We start from the raw sequence: 14616 nt of genomic DNA, 5'->3' as shown, positions 1-14616 counted from the left end.
ACCTCTGGGCAGGGACAGTTCTTCTGCAAAGTTTGCCTCCCGTAGATAAAGTTTTCAGTCATAACGCGGACCAGCTGGATCCTACCAAAGTGTATATGGGTGTATGTGTGTGTGGCGTTGAATACACCGGAAGTTAATTGGAGCTGTATATCAAGGGGGGGGGGGGGGTGGCGTGTGGCCGGAAATGGGCGAGGAACCAACAAAATGGGACGCTTGCTTGTATGTTTGGCCTTCACATCGTGGGTTATTGGAAAATTTTTTTCCGCAGCGGTAATTTGGCAAGAGGTTATCGAAGTAGTGCAGTAAGGGTGGATTTATGAAGCCCCAAAAAAAAATGTTGTTAGGTCGAAGTTATAGGCTTCGGACAATTGATCACCTGGGAACCGGGAAGGATGTTCGCTCCCGTCGGGTGCCAGAAAAGTTTGGAACAAAATGGAAGCGAAAGAAACCCCCCCCCCCCCATAATTATGTAACCTGATTTGACACAATTGAATTTTTGATTGTACACTTTTTGTTTTTCTACAATCAAATTGTATGGAATTGAACCAAACTCTTTTGAAGTCTGTGCCACATACTTTCGAACCATTTTGACACGTTATCAGGCAAAGGGTTTCGTGCGTCAGGGAAACACTTGGTATTCAAGCTACAAAAATCAATTTGTTACGGCCATGAAATGGCCCTCTAATTCAGTAAACACACCCTATTAATAGTTTAGCTTCCTGCAGCGGACGGCAATAAAAGCGAAACGGAATCTGCCCTTTGTCGATTTGCTGCGGAAATCAAGTCATTAAAAAGTCATTTCTTTCGTTGTATTCCTATTCTGTTGACCTATCGGCAGGGAAGCAAATTCTGGTGTTTGCGTTTTTTTATGCTGACTGGCATACACACGAAGGAGGCAGAATAACATCCAAGGCACCAAAAAAGAATGGGACTTGTTGAATTTCGGCATACCAACGGCACATATTCTAATCCAATCGATTCCAAGTGGAGCCTCAAATATGTTTTTTCCGCGCTATAATCTCCAAATGGTTTCGCAAAATTGATGATCTGAGTTCACGCTATCCGCTTTCTTCTTTGAATTCGACTAAAAATCCCTTTTTCTTTTACGCGGAAGGGAACCTTCCCCAGCTGAGTTAATAGTTTCCGATCGTGCAGTGCTTTGTTGGTTTTTTTCCTCCCACCCACGCTCACTGTCTACACTCGGCGACCACGTGGTAAGTAGCGCGGAAATCAAGCCTTCTCTTCTCAGCGGGAAGACGGTGCGGATAATGAATTTAAGAGCATTCTATTCATGATACAGAAAGACGTACATGCTCCCTCTGTAACCCTGCTAGGGACTGAGAACTTCGCGAACTGCTCTCGTGAGAGCAGTTTTGTCCAGTCAGGAAAAAGCAATGTCAAGGATGTGGAGCTCACACACGCAAAAAAGTGACAACTAAGTTACATGACAAAAGTGACAACCGTTAAGTGCGGAGTGGTGTTGAGCAGTCACTGCTATCATCAATCACAACACGCTCCGTTGAGTTCCGGGAACCTTTTTAGGTTGCTTTTTTTGCCACCAGGATGGTGGAACGGTTATGACATCCGAGCGATTTTTTGTTGCTGCTACATTCTTTTGACCCTTCAAATTCGTAGAAAGGCTTTGTTGTTTCGTGGAAACATAAACGCTTCATGAGAAAACCAAGAATTTGTCCATTTGGTTTCTAAACTCGTTAGCCAATAATTCTGGTGGGAATCCCCGGTTTATTGCTGACCTTTCGTTCTCAACCCGATTGCAAGATTTATTGGATCGAGCTGGTTTTTTTTCGCAGAATCTCAGTCTCAACCGATGTTGGAACCGACCCCTCGAATGAGATTCATCCGAACCAGTGCTGCTTCGCAAGTACTCTTGGCTGGTGCGAAAACTAGAGAACACACTAATCCTCTTTATTGGATGGCTGCTGTCCTTGTGATCCATGGACATCTCCTCAGTGGACGTGGAAAAAAGCCAAGCAAATGGCAAAACAAAACTCTCCACACAGTCGAGTGGAGTATCATCGACTCGGATGATGGTTATATTGGCAGTTCGATACCAGTGGAATTCGATCCTTTCAGGGTTGGTGCAAGAGAGAAATGAAAATAAAGAAACTTTCCGCTGACAAATTGGAAATCGTGATTAATTGTTGGCTTGTTGTTGGTTCGTGCAGAAATCAGATGAGATTTTCCCGTGAGTGGTCGCTTTTGGATGTAGAACCAACAAATATTGATTATACAGCTTCAAGACATTCAGTGGTACGGAGGTGCTTTAGGAGAAATATAGAACTAGAACTAGAACAATGAAATTTGAAAAAAAAAATTAAAATCAGGTAGAAATCGATTTCTACGAAAACAAAAACTTTATTTTTATAGACGGACATATATTTGTTCTAACGAATTGAAAGTTTTGTTCAACAATCTTTCGTCATTTTTCACGCAGCTTTTAAATTCTCTTCTACCAAAACTACAAGTTATCTTTTATGTTGACCTAGAGTCATGAAGTTCATACCCTTGAGACCATTTTTGCAGGAACCTAAAACTGCGATAATCTGAAGGTGCAATATCCGGTAGGACAGCACCTCCCAGCCAACACCAAAATAATTTGTCATCTTGTCAAAAAGACAAGAAGTATGGCGTTGCCCTCATGGAACAATGAACTATCACAATGACTAATTCTGGAAGTTTGTCCTGGATCGCTGCCTTTAACACTAGATTTCCCGAGGAAGTTATTTTGACTGCTTTCAAATTTCAATTGGAAAAACAACTATGTATACCGTTTTGTCTCATATTCCGAACACTTCATGTTTAAATGTAAATTTACTGACCTTATTTGTTACAAATAATTGAATAATTAAAACACAGAAATTCTTTGAGGTATCGATACAACCTGTAATTTATAATATTAGACGTTTGCAAAAAAGTGACAGACAAAATCAATGATAAAATGTTTGCGTTAGCAAATTCTGTAAAAAACAAGCATCGTTAATCATTCAGTTTTATAGGTTTTTTCAACTATTTTGTTTATTGTTTTCATGTTAAGTGCTAGAGAATGTATGAACCTACAATAAATGGGTGAAAAAAATCATATTTTATGCAAAAATCTTCAGTAAAATAAATATTGAAGTAGTGTTCGGAATATGAATCAAATTTCTACGCTTGATTCAAATTCCAAACATTTCATTTTCAAATGTAAATACACTGAACTTCAATGTTATAAATAATTGAATGATCAAAACCCCGAAAATCTTTGGGTTATAGCATTTATTTTAACATTATTTATAGGCATCGATTCAGCCTATAATTTATAATATTAAGCATTTGCAAAAAGGTGACAGTCAAAACCAACAATAGAATGTTTGCGTTGGCAAATTCTGTAAAAAACGAGCATCGTTAATTATTCAGGTTTATTAGTTTTTTTTCAACTATTTTGTTTTTTTTATTGTTTTCATGTTAAGTGCTAGAAATGGAAAGAATCTACAATAAATGGATGAAGTAAAATGATACTCTATGCAGAAATCTTCATTAAACTTTGTGTTCGGACTATGAATCAAGTTTCTACGCATGATTCAAATTGCGAACACTTCATTTTTGAATGTGAATTTACTGAACTTTAATGTCATAACTAAATTAATATTCAAAACCCTGACATTTTTTGGGTTATAGACTTCATTTTAACATCATTTACAGGTATCGATACCGATATAGCGACCTTGGTCCCGAAACCATGTAGACCATAAGAAACTAATACATTCAATAATTACAAAAGCAAACCCAATTTTTTTGCGAGCATAATATTTTCCCAAAAAAAAACTAGCTAATTGACTTTAATTTGATATATCGATCATCTGAATCGGTTCAGTAGTTTAAAAGTTATGATTTTTTTTTTAAATTGCATTTTTGCTGTTCGGAATATGAGAAAAAAGTGATTAGACATATTTCCAGTTTTTCACTATGAATATGTATTTTTGAATCAATTTTTTGTAGTTAAATGAAAAAGAAGACTCTATTGTATCCAAAAACCAAATTAATTTCGCGAAAGAGTACCATTTTGAGTAATGAGACATTGTTTAATGTTCGATGAGTTGTACAATGTTGAAATTTTCGTCTTTTCCTTTTCACCGTTATTTTCCAGAGAGAAATGTGCGTAGATCTCCTTTTCTGAAGTCCAACGAGATCGCTTTTTCGTCTCTGATTTAATACTGAAAATATGGAGCGAAAAAACAAAGCTAACTTAACCAACGTTGGACTGTTCAGACAGCGTCTAAACGATTTGCATTTGGATAGCGTCTGAATTGTACTATTATTAAACCATCTCATGCTCATTTCACGATGAAACCCAATGTTACCAAGTGAGTGAGCATTTCGATCTCTGTTCATTAGCATTTTCGATGTAAGAGAGCCGGATTTTATTGTGTATAGTAATGCTTCGAAATCCGGAATATAACTTCAACTACTAAAAAATATTTACATATCATAGCATGAAAACCCGTGGCCGAGTGGTTAGCGTCTCACATTATCATGCCGGGTGTTCGGGTTCGATTCCCGTTCTGGCCGGGGGATTTTTTCGTCAAAAGAAAATTTCCTTCGACTTGCACTGTGAGCACGCGTATTCTAGAGCTTGCCCCTCGGAATACATTCAAGGCGTGTTATTTGGCTTAGAAAATCTCAACTAAGTATTAATAAATGACGCTAGTTAATGCATACGTTGAGACGGCAAAAGTTCCACAGGGAACGTTAACGCCATTCAAGAAGAAGAAGCATGAAAAATTAGCGTTCCTATAGAATTAGAAGGCCTTCATCTAAGTTATGACTCACAGAATTCCACAAAATCATGTTATATTTGTTCAAAATTTGAAATTTTTTTCATCGTGTCGTGATTTTAAATCCGGACACTTTTGTAATCATGCTTCGAAATCCGGACACTTGTTTTCTTTGCAATTCTTTGAGAGAAATTATTTATTAATTCTTGTAGAACTTATTAACGGGTGCGTCATATATAGCGGGACTAAATGGAAAGACGTTTGGTGCATTTTTTTTTATTAATTCAATTGTTTATTGTATTTTTACAAATGACCACTACAAGATGGCGCCATATATATATATTTCCAAAATCCTGTCAGTATGGGTATCAAATGAAAGGGCTTTATTAGTAGAATACAGTTATTGAAGAAAAATATAAATCCAAGATGGCGGATTACATATTTTCTCAAAATCCCATCAATATGAGTATCAAACGAAAAAAATCCACTAGTAGAACATGGTTATTTATGAAAAATGCAAATTCAAAATTTTAAAGAAATTTTAAAGAATTCAAATAGTCAACCCCTTCATTTGATACACATATTGGTGTAGTTTTGAAAAAAAAAATATTTTTATAAAACATTATGTGGTGGCGGTCATTTTGGATTTGCATTTTTCATGAACAACTGTGTTCTACTAGTCAATCTCTTTCGTTTGATACCCACATTGATGGGGTTCTGAGAAAATATGTTATCCACCATTTTGTAGCGGCCGCCATCTTGGATTTACATTTTACATCAATAATTGTATTCTACTAGTCAACCCCTTTCATTCGATACCCATATTGATAAGGAAATTTGATTTGGAAAAAATGTATATGGCGCCATTTTGTGCTGGTGGCCATTTTGGATTTCAATTTTTCATAAATAACTGTGTTCTACTAGTCAAGCCCTTTCGTTTGACACCCATATTAATGGGGTTTAGAGAAAATGAGAAATCCGCCATTTTGTAGCGGCCGCCATTTTGGATTTTCATGATAATGAAATACGCAGTTCTATAATGACTGCAGAGATAAAGATGTGTTCCAAAATTCAGATCAATCGGTCAACAGGAAGGGCGTTAAATTTTTATTAATGTGGAACAGCGCTACAGACAAAGTTACAAAGTTACAAAGTTACCCACGTACATGCAAACGGGACATATAATCAACCCCGTCCTGTATACCGAAGAGTTTTGCGATTTCCCAGGTCGAAAATCTTTGCTCCACACTCCATACTCCATACTAAGTCTTCTAACATACCCTTATGCAACTCCTTCAATGAGAAATTTAATCGTCAACTTTTGACCGTCCGGATTTAAAAGTAGTTTCTGAATGTGCTTTTTATTCCGGACATGGGTTTGTGAAATTCACATTGATTTTTGATTTTTTACATTTTTTTGTTAACAGCTAGGTACTATGTTTGACACTAAACTACATTGACACAATTGAAAATATCAGCATTAATTCAACATGTCATGGTTTAGGCATGATATCGAATATAATGAAAAAGTGTCAATAATTTGAGTTTCGTATAGAATCCGATAGATGAGGTTCCGACCTATCTTCCACATTGTCAAATACAGTTGGGATGGTGTCTGCAGCTAAGTTATGACCAAAAGAGACAGTCAATGTAGATAATTCGATGATGTCACTTACACCCCTTCCATTTTGAGCCCCTCATTTGTGTGGAAATTTATATGAGCTTATTTTGTATCCAGCCTATGTTTTTTGGTCATGGCTTAGCACATTTTCAATCAAAACAGTTCTTACATGACGACTGCCATTGTGTTTAATCGACACTTGGGACAGTTGACCTATCAGAGCGCAACTTTGACATCATATTTAAAGAAGGGAATCGACGAAATCCAAATTACACACGATTGGTTGTTACAGTGTCAGGTCAATAAATTCTATCCAAATCTAGGGACCTCTGGCAATTTTTTTCTACGAGATATCGATCAATAGACGCATCTATCGGTCATGATGTTCAATCTCAGGATCGGGGCTCTGCATAGTCATAGTCAACTGAGGATAGTCAGCTGACTATCTGACTGACTATATCCGTATTCAGTTAGTAATGAGTTTTGGCTTCTTCACGCAGTTTCTCCGTCAAAACGACTAAACAGTCATTCGGGCGTTTAGTCGCTATCTCCCTTTACCGACTCGATTATATCATTTCATTCTTTCCAGTCAAATTGTCCTCATTGCATTTTCACGAAGTATTATTCAATCAATTTGAATAATACTTCGTGAATAAAGGAGGCTTCATTTTTGTTTCTCAAGGAAGAATGATGGTTGGCAACTTAGCCACAACCGCACCATGAAAAACAACCGTGCTGTGAAGCTATCGGAAAATTTAACCGAATTTCAGTGTCATAAAATTTTGCAATGTAGTTTATGAAACTGTGTGAAGTGATCTAAATGCGAGTTTGCACATCGAATACTATTGGTGTGAACAAACACGACCTAGAGTAACAATTTATTAATTATTTCTCGTGTTTATATGAGCAAACGATTCTGGAGGACTATCGATTAAATAGAAGCCGTGAAGTGCAGGAGCATGAGTGCTTCATAGACATTCCGTTATTGCAAGATCCTCGCTCTAGGCGTTAGTTATATAACCATATAATCACGCAATCTCTAGCGACGAGGTATTAGTAAGCCACAAATCAGATTCATCGAATAATTCCATCAAGAGCTAACCGAGCTTGGTACTGGCTCTCGTCCAACACGGTCCGCGTGTTCTCGTACAGTATTAATTATTCAAATCAAACCGCTTTATTTACGGCAAAATCGCACATGCTATGCTCCGAGCAACGGATGCAAAAGCTGTGCCTCAGACCGTTAGGGGCGACCCCTAAAATCATGGGAGTGCGACAGAATGAATGGCGGAACTCATCCGGAGCAGTTTTTCAGATGACTGTATTAAAATTTTGCCCTGGAAGGACTTCCCGTGAAATGTCCTTACCACCCTATCCAGCCATTGTTTCACTTTCACGACCCGCAGGTGCATATCACCAAAGGAAGCGGAGCGATCGTTCGGGAACGAGACTTGGTATGACTTTTCCGGAAACTAATAAATATTGCAAGACATCACCGGTTGCCAGCCCTGCCCATCTGCCATCAGCCGTTTGCTTTAGGGGGGAAAACCCCCAATTCATGTCTTTCATTTCAAGAATATCGATTACTTAGCCGGAACGTAACAGGTTCGGCCATTTGAATCGACGACAGTATTCTGAGAAATTGGGGCAGGCGAAAAAAAAAAACCGAGGCTCGGAAAGCACAAATCAGCTTCGCTTGGGCTATTTTCACGGACATTTGTTGAGTGGTAATACGAAAATAATGTTTATTGCCTTTCTTCTCGATGAAGGAAGAAAGATCAATATCGAGAAACAAGTGGCGCTCGATAAAAAGGATATTTATTTTTATACTCTCCGAGGGGGGCTGTGTGTGTGTCATGGAAGAGTAGAACGAATCGGACGCTTTGAATCATTCACTGCTCTGGAATGAGGATTTCATTGTACGACAAGTCTTTTGATGTGCTTCCTTCCATCATATCCTACAGGTGGTCTGTTTTGACATCCACTTCAATATCATTGAAGAATAGTGTTTATTTCAATTCAAAATAAATAATTTTGGAAGCTGGTCCTCCCCATGCTATCGGCAACCGTGGTGCAAACCCAAAAATTTTTCGTACTAGTATCAGAACACAAATAACCATTGACGTCGAATCTTTGGAAACATTCATATTGGCAGTTCACTTTTTGCTACCTAAACCAACATTCTCAAAAAAATAATCAAATTCTTGAACGGAAAGTTTTTTATAGTAATTTTTATATAGTTTGCAAACAATGATCGTTGTTTCTAGGTATTTTTTCTCGAATTATTACCCTCATGTGTGTATATAACGATGTAATGTTTTTGATAATCTGAATGCGAGTGAATGATTTCTCCCAATTGAGAATTGTTTGCTATCTCTATATCTATTTGCATGGTCCAAATATGAAAAGAATATTCTGAATTAAGTTAACGATGGCTCAATAAGCATGTATAAACATGACGCTATTTGCCAGCATCCGAAAGGGCAATAAATTCTCATTCCCAATTGTACCGGAAAATCCCCAATTCTTAGTCGATTCTTGCTCATGAATTTCTGTTCCGATGCGCTCGCAACCGGCCATGTAGCTGTCATAGTCCTTAGTCGTATCATTTGATGCTGCACATTTTTATCCTTCTCTCTTCCGCGTGCCACCACCATTGTATCTCGCGACAGAAATCCTCCGTGCTGAATCGCGCAAACCGAACACACAGAGAGAACTTCTGCTTGCCTCAGTTGGCGACAACATTTTTCATTGCATCATGCGAATAGTTAGTTGACAAAAGTTTCCACTATGCTATGCTATTCACACGCTAAAACGAGTTGTGCACTCGTACATTCCACCCCCATCCACACCACATCACACACAGATTGTTTCGTTGCATTTGACTGCGTTCGAGTCGAGGGGGTGTGTATGCATCGTTCGCAAAACGTTGGCACAAACGATTCAGTGATACTGCGATACTGTTTCCATTGCCAATGCCGAAATTATAAAAGGATTTAGCTACTTCCGGTCCCATCATCATGCTCCCACTCAATTCTGGCTGGGGGATTTATTTATTCTTTTCGGCGTTTTTTTTTCTTGCCTAGCGACTCTTTGGCAGAAGTTTTTATGGTCGTCTCGGAAGCTTTTCGATTTGGTGTTGGTACGGAATAGGATTTGTTTGGAGAGCTGTGTCAAGCTGGAATGTATGCTTTGGTTCTTGAAATGAAGGCATGCTAAATCCCTCGTAGGAGTTGTCCTAAATATACACTGTCTCGGGCTACGCCTTCGTGAAGTGTTGTGTGATCAGGGCACGCACCAAGTCGACGACTGGATAATATAAAACCGATGAAAAAAAATTGAGGAACAGATTTTTGAAACGCCGTAACTTCGTAAAAATCAACACATAAAGATAAATGTACATAATTTTGAAGATTAAACTCTCTTGAGTTGGAATATTTTAGGAATCTTTTTTATTTTGGTATGTATAGATGGAGTAGACAATAATATCGAGAAGAGATGAAAAATCGATTTTTTTCTATTTTCTCAAAGACTTTGTGTGCTAACACAATTCTTTTGCGAACTAAGTAAATAGCAAATCCAATTAACATTATCAACCAGCCTTCATTTGATCCGTATAACGTCCATGTAGGCCCTTCAACTACGTGAACGTGAACGTGATTTTTATTTGAATGAAAAAACTTCAAATCAAAAGGAAGTTTTGGAATTCCAATAAATTCTGTACGAGGCTAAATTGTAGCTTTGACGAAAAAAAAAATTATTAAATTTTTTTGTATCAATTTCAAAAAGGTGTCAAAAACCGGATTTTTGCATTGTTTTACAAAATCTTCTGTAATTCTGCACTTATATGCAAAATATTCATTTTTCATGGGTATGCATTTAAAACATATTGTTTGCAATGTTTTGAGCCGTGTTATTGTTTGTTGTTTTTATTCAATCGTTTTTATGATGAACATTAATGTTTTTATTGATACAAGTGTGATTATAAACCGTGCTATCGACCCTTTTATCGTTATCAACTATCTGTGTGTAGTGACAATATCAAGTTTTGTGATAATTTGTGTCTGAAAATTGCACCTCCGATACGAGTGATATTGTTTGTTCTTCCATCAGTCTGACGTCACCTTCATCTTCATTGTCAACAGCGCCATCTGTTTGTGGATTATATTCGTCACTGCAATTTATTATGGTTCTGCGACAAATGTATCGACTTGCTCAAATTCGTGAGGAATAAACCAATGACTACGGTAAACGATATTGTATCAGCTGTTTCCCAGGTTATTCATAGTTCGCTGTCGGAATTGAAGGAGGATTTACATGAAACTAAACAGTTGACGAAATCAGTCACTGAAAAACTGCACTCTAATGATTTTGAACCAAATCGTGAGAAGCCCGTATGGCCGAGGATTAAGCGAACTCGTGACAAATCGGAGCGGGAAACACCAAGAGCCCACCCGAGTACTAAACTTGTTAGTGGTACCAAATCCGTAGAGAAACAGATACGGGCCGTTGAGACTGTGCCAAAACCACCGGAGAAATTCTGGATTTACCTGTCCAGGATTGCCCGCCATGTCAGCGAGGATGATGTCTCTGAGCTAGTGAAATCCTGTCTACAAACCGAACAATCCGTGGATGTTCGAAAACTCGTGCGAAAAGATGCTGATCTGAATCAATGTGCATTTATTTCATTCAAAATCGGAGTAGATTTGCAGCTGAAGGAAACGGCTTTGGATCCATCAATCTGGCCTAAAGGAATATACTTCAGGGAATTCGAGTCGCAGGAAACCAACAAGGATTTTTGGGTACCAGCGAAACATCCGCGGATTGGCGAAGGAACCCCAGTAACAGCTTCAACGCAATGAGTCATGCTTCGAGCCGTTCGTCCTGTCCACAATTTCATCTAGTAACGGAACGCACATCTAACGTCTTTATGGAAGCCCCCAAACCACCTGACACAGTCGAGCATCCCAACTTTTTCACTTGTGCCGATTTTAGCAACCACCGCAGCCGTTCCGTTCCTGTGTTCGGAGTTGGTGAGGGGGTCTTTCAATGTGCTGATTCAGGCAAGTACGAATGTTATATCGCTTCTTCGCTTCCTGAATTCCGTCCCGTTTCCAGCGATCCCGTACATTATAAGGATAGTACAGTTCTTCTATCATACTCAGCTGGATTGTTAAGTGAACCGGAATGCACTGATGATAGCTCCATGGGAACCCCTAGTCCACTAGACACAGTCGTGCTTTTTGATCTATCCTGTCGGCGGAGTCGTTCCGGTCCTGCTGTCGATGTGCGGCCAGGGGTTTCCCACCCACCTGCTCAAGGCAAGTACCAAAAAGTTACCGATCTCGATCCTGCTGATGAATCCTCGCCTTCTAGCGTACGTCGGTGTAGAAAAATGTGTGTTTATTACCAGAATGTTGGTGGTATTAACACCTGCATCAACGATTATTTGCTCGCTTGTTCTGATGATTACTACGACATCATCGCGTTGGCGGAAACTTGGCTTGATGACCGCACTCTGTCCAATCAAGTTTGTAGGCAAAACTACGAAGTCTTCCGAACAGACCGAGATCAGTTCAACAGTATTAAGTCATCTGGAGGTGGCGTTCTGATAGCTGTCCATCGACGTTTGAAAGCCCAGCTGATTGCTGAAAACGCATGGTCGTGTGTCGAACAAGTTTGGGTTTCGATAAAACTAGCAGCGAGAGTTTTGTATATTTGCGTTGTGTATTTTCCTCCCGATCGCATTCGGGATACCGCATTGATCGACGTTCATCTACAATCGCTGTCAACAATAGCTGCACGTGCGCTTCCAGCAGATGAAATTATCATCCTTGGTGACTTTAACCTCCCAGAGAAGTGGCGAATAGGGTCTGGAAGATTTCTGTTCGCTGATCCGGCCAAATCGACATTCCATGCGGGTACGAACGCTTTATTAGACGGCTATAGCTCCAACTTGCTTCAGCAAATCAATTCCGTTAGTAATGAGAACGGCCGCATGCTCGACCTTTGCTTTGCGAGTAAAACTGACGAAGCTCCAACACTATCGGTAGCACCAGCGCCTCTTGTGAAATTAGTACCTCATCACCCTCCACTATGTTTAGCACTGGAAGTCTCTGCGAATAGTTTCAGCGCCGTTCCTATCGCCGTCTACTACGATTTTAAAAATGCTGACATCAGTAGCATAATTAATGTGCTCTTGAATATTGACTGGAACGCAATTTTGGACAAGGACGACGTGGACGGTGCTGTTCAAACCTTCACGAACATCATGAGCTACCTAATTGACAGGCATGTTCCTAAGAAAAATAGACATTCATCTACTCACCAACCGTGGCAAACCATCGAAATTCGACGACTCAAAACTGCCAAGAGGGCTGCACTCAGGAGATATTCAAAGAACCGTCTCCCAATCTTCAAGCAACACTATTTACGACTGAACCATCAGTACCAAAGAACGTGCAAACGATGCCATGCAATATATCTACGTGGGGTTCAAAGAAAGTTTAGAAGAGATCCAAAATCATTTTGGAAATACGTCGATGAGCAACGTAAAGAGTCGGGACTTCCATTATCTATGTTCCTTAACGGACAAAGCGCGTCTGATGTTCAAGGGATTTGCAATCTTTTCTCAGCGAAGTTTTCAAGCATTTTCTCAAATGAGAGCCTTTCTCAAGAGCAACTCTCAATGGGTACGAGAAGCGTTCCACTTCAGAACAACTCTTTTTTCCGCTTCGATGTCGACGATTCAATGCTACAATCAGCGTTCAACAAATTGAAATCCTCGAAATCTGTTGGACCGGATGGAATCCCATCATTGATTTTAAAAAAAATGTGCTGTTGGATTGATGTCTCCAATGCGGATTTTGTTCAGCTTGTCCTTGTCAACGGGTATCTTTCCGTCGCTTTGGAAGACAGCATACATTTTTCCGATCCACAAAAAAGGGGACAAAATGAACGTTGATAACTAACGAGGAATCTCTGCCCTGAGCGCGGTTTCTAAACTTTTTGAACTCGTAGTTATGGGACCGATATTTTCCCATTGCAAGCAATACATTTCCATCGATCAACATGGATTCATGCCGAAGCGTTCTACCACAACGAATCTTCTCTCTTTCACAACGTACATATTCGATGGAATGTCCAATGGTGTGAACCAAACGGATGTTATCTACACCGACCTGTCAGCCGCCTTCGACAAAATCAACCACGATATTGCAGTGCAAAAGTTAGACAAGCTTGGTTTCAGCGGAAATCTCCTGCATTGGTTGAAATCCTATTTGACCGGACGCTCTCTCACGGTGAAAATTGGCGATGGCCTCTCTGTTGAATTTTCGGCTACATCAGGAATACCTCAGGGAAGTCATCTCGGTCCCTTGATTTTTTTGATCTACTTCAATGATGTAAATCTAGTCTTGGAGGGCCCTCGGCTTTCCTTCGCAGGAAAGTCTGAGGTTGACGCATTATTTCTCCAACGGCAATTAGAAATTTTCCAGATATGGTGTGTGAACAATCGTATGACACTGAATCCGAATAAATGCTCAACGATCACTTTCTCAAGAAGAAAAGATCCAATTCATTTCGACTATCATCTAGATGGTGTTCCACTAGACAAAGTCGAATGTGTGAAGGATCTGGGTGTTTATTTGGACACCAAACTCAACTTCAAAGCACATGTCAACTACGTCGTAGGTAAAGCCTCCCGCAGCCTTGGGTTCATTATGCGTATTGCGAGAGATTTCACCGATGTCTATTGCTTGAAATCTCTATTCAGTGCTTTAGTTCGCTCTACGCTGGAATATTGCTCATCGATTTGGAATCCATTCTACCTGAATGGAGTCAACAGGATTGAAGCCGTGCAGAAACGGTTTATTCGGTTCGCTTTACGGCATCTACCGTGGAACAACCCTCATCAGCTTCCAAGTTACGAGAGCCGATGCCAACTAATAAGTCTAGAAACGCTACATGTACGGAGAGATCTAAACCGCGCCTTATTAATGTATGACGTCTTGATGGCTAGGACTGAATGCCCAGTGATCCTCGAAAACATCAATTTTAACATTCAATCTCGAACTCTACGAAACTACGTCTTCCTTCGAGTACCTTTCCGTCGTACTAGCTATGGATGCAACTCAGCCGTTCAAGGCCTGCAGCGGCTGTTCAACAAAGTAGCTTCGGGTTTCGACTACCATATTTCACGAAGTGCGGTTCGGCGAAATT

The 14616-nt window shown here is 39.6% G+C and overlaps 1 protein-coding gene across 3 annotated transcripts in view; it reads left to right on the top strand.

Annotated features, from left to right (window-relative positions):
* The window catches only part of LOC129771684 (calbindin-32), a 242733-nt gene that overhangs the window by 92331 nt on the left and 135786 nt on the right, over window positions 1-14616 (top strand). The gene's annotated exons all lie outside the window — the stretch shown is intronic.

The sequence above is a fragment of the Toxorhynchites rutilus genome, chromosome 2 (assembly GCF_029784135.1).
Source record: "Toxorhynchites rutilus septentrionalis strain SRP chromosome 2, ASM2978413v1, whole genome shotgun sequence".
NCBI classification, from domain to species: Eukaryota; Metazoa; Arthropoda; class Insecta; order Diptera; family Culicidae; genus Toxorhynchites; species Toxorhynchites rutilus.
The sequence above is the reverse complement of the archived record's forward strand: the minus strand, read 5'-3'. Positions and strand labels throughout refer to the sequence as shown.